Source organism: Rhinolophus sinicus, linkage group LG01 (assembly GCF_036562045.2).
Source record: "Rhinolophus sinicus isolate RSC01 linkage group LG01, ASM3656204v1, whole genome shotgun sequence".
NCBI lineage: Eukaryota > Metazoa > Chordata > Mammalia > Chiroptera > Rhinolophidae > Rhinolophus > Rhinolophus sinicus.
This window is the reverse complement of record NC_133751.1, coordinates 67,021,421-67,024,466: the sequence shown is the minus strand read 5'-3', so window position 1 is coordinate 67,024,466 and position 3,046 is coordinate 67,021,421. Positions and strand designations below refer to the sequence as shown.

The 3,046-nt window shown below is 42.0% G+C and overlaps 1 pseudogene; it reads right to left on the bottom strand.

Moving 5' to 3' along the window:
- Positions 1 to 1,522: 1,522 nt before the first annotated feature.
- LOC109448976 (large ribosomal subunit protein uL4) lies at positions 1,523 to 2,806 on the bottom strand (annotated as a pseudogene).
- Between the last annotated feature and the right edge of the window lie 240 nt (positions 2,807 to 3,046).

Here is a 3,046-nt window from a genome sequence, read left to right as displayed (position 1 = left end):
ACTCATCCTAAAAAAATTGCTACATACCTCATTGCTGAATATCACTATGGTCACCTTCGAAGTACTCCCCTTGGGAAGCTATGCACTGACACCAGCACCTAGTCCACCCTTCAAAGCAGTTTTGGAACTCTTTTTCTGGAATGGCCATCAGATGTATCTTTGATGTCCTGAATGTCATCAAAATGTCTTCCTTTCAATATTTCCTTATCTTCAGGTAAAGAAAGAAATCACTGGGGGCCAGATCAGGTGAGTAGGGAGGGTGTTCCAATACAGTTAGTTGTTTACTGGCTAAAAACTCCCTAACAGGCAGGGCGGTGTGGGCTTGTGCATTGTCGTGATGCCAGAGCCATGAATTATTGGTGAAACATTCAGGTCATCTAACTTTTTTATGCAGCCTTTTCAGCACTTCCAAATAGTAAACGTGGTTAACCATTTGTCCAGTTGGTACGAATTCATAATGAATAATCCCTCTGATAGCAAAAAAGGTTAGCAACATCATTGCAACAAGTTCGTGAACTTATTTGTCAGAACTTGTATGCATATATATGTAAATATTTCTATATGTAACCATCTTATTTATATTAAGCTCAACGTGAGTTTATACTGACGTCTCCATGTCTAATCCATTACCACAAGAGTCATTCTAGCCTTATCCTATTGTTTATCTGTAGATTCCCACTCCATCACTGAGATACCTGGTTCCCACCAACCACGACCCACTTACTTAATTGTTCAGGTCCAGCATACATATGCAGTGGTTTCAAAATTGTTAACCCGTACTCTCATGGGGCACAACTTCTTCAACTAAAGTATTGTGTTTCTGTGCAGTTCCTTTTCCTCTAGTTTTATAGGCTCTACTCATTTTCAAGTTTGCTTAGGTCAGCACCTTTTGCCCACCCCTTTCAGTAAACTGTTTTCATACATTTATAATAAAGTTAGGTTGACTTGTCACAATCTGCATTCCTTTTTGAGATCTTCTGCCCTTCTAAATAGTTTTTTTTTTAACTTACATGAATTAATGTTCACTCTTTGTGCTATAAAGTTCTATAGATTTTGAAAAAAAGCATGTCTACTATCATATAGAATCGTTTCACTGCCATAAAAGAAACAAACAAATAAAAATAAACTCTGCTTCACCTGTTCATCTCTTCTCCCTTCCCCCCCACACTCCTGGTAACCACTGGTATTTTTATTGTCTATAGTTTTGCCTCTTCCATCATGTCATATAACTGGAATCATATGTAGTCTTTTCACACTGGCTGTCTCCACTTAGCCATATACATTTAAAGTGCCCCCCATCTTTTTATGGCTTGACAGCTCATTTTTTTATTGCTGAATAATACCCCATTTCATGGATATACTCCACAGTTTGTTTGCTTATCCATTCACCTATGGAAGGAAGTCTTGGTTACTTCAGGTTTTGCATTTATTATGAGTAAAGCTGGAGTACACATTTTTTTTTTCTCCCTACCTCTTTGACCAGGCTTTTATTCAAAATTAACTGTCCAAAGTGATTTGACCTTTATGGAACAAACAAATTTAAGTTTATGCCACAGACATTTTCTTCTGTGGTGGGTTTCTTTCCTACAGGTTTCTTCTCAGGTGCTGGTTTCTTGGTAGCTGCAGCCTTTTTCCCCCCTTAGGCTTCTTCTGCTTTGTAATGCCAACAGCCTTCTTTCCTTTCTTACCTGCCACTGGCTTCTGGCCTGGAACCCCCTTCTCATCAGCTGGCTTCTAGCACTGTTGTTGCTTTGTCCCCCCGGAGCTGGTGGTTCTTGGCCTGGCGAAGAAGGCTGTTCCAGTGCATGATCTTTGCACGTCGATTTAGCTTCAATATGATTCTCAGGTTTTTCAGTGGATTCTTCTTCAGGACTCTGTGATGAATCTTCTTGTGGGTATTGGGAGGGCTCTTTGAATCTCTGGGCTTTTCAAGATTCTGCTAAGGTCTGTATTGAGCATCTTGTGCATGGGAAGGTAATAGTTACTCTTGAGGGAGGCAGCTTTATGCCAAGAGCCATACAGATCATCTAATTTGCAGAAAGCACTTTCAGTCCAAATGTAGAAATGGCCCACATGCCCACCAGGAGCAAATTTCAAAATGTTCAGTTTGCTTACATTAAGCAGAGTAATTCCAGGGATGTTTCTGAAGGCTTTGATGATGTCATTGTCCTCATTATAGATAATACAAGGTCCCCTGCCCTGGATATGACAATGGTTTCTCGTTTTGCCCTTGCCAGCTCTCATTTGCTGAGAGGCATAGACCTTTTTGATATCATTCCAGGCCTTAAGCTTCTTAAGAAGCAGAACAGCCTCCTTGGTCTTCTTGTAGCCTTCAACTTTACCTTCAGCCACCAAAGGAAGTCCAGGAACTTCCTCAGTACGATGACCTTTAAACATGACCAGCCCTGGTAAGGCCCAGGCAGCCAGGGCAGAGCAGATGGCATATTGCTTCTGTGTTGTGTTCACTGTGTGGTGCCAATGGCACCAGGTTTTGGTTGGTGCAAACATGCGGCCCCCACCACACATAGTGCCAAAAGCACCCTGGCCAGAGCAATGAGTCCCACCACCTGAACGCTGGGAATTTGAGACACAGCTCTGTCAGAACCGCACGACTCAGCACTGGTTTGATGACCAGCTAATTCACTGACAGCACAGGGCTGTCTATTGTTTTTGCCCAAGTTGGTGTGAATGAAGTTCACAATATCTGGTCAAATGAGAGACTTGCACACAGTGGCAAAGTGACGTTTTTGCCACATGATATCCCCTTTTCGGAGTATACTGACATCAGTGGATGAGCATATGCCATGGTATGGAGAGGAGACAGCCACACTCCTCTCAACCCGGTGGTTCCCACAGGAAAAGCTGCAGTAAACATTTCATGCAAGCTCTTGTGTAAACACAAATCTAGGAGTACAATTGCTGGATCACATGGTAAGACTGCATTTAGCTTCATAAGAAACCGACAAACTGTCTTTCAAAGTAGCTGTACATTTTTCATTCCTACCAGCAAGGAATGAGTGTTCCTACAGATCCAAATCCTCACCAG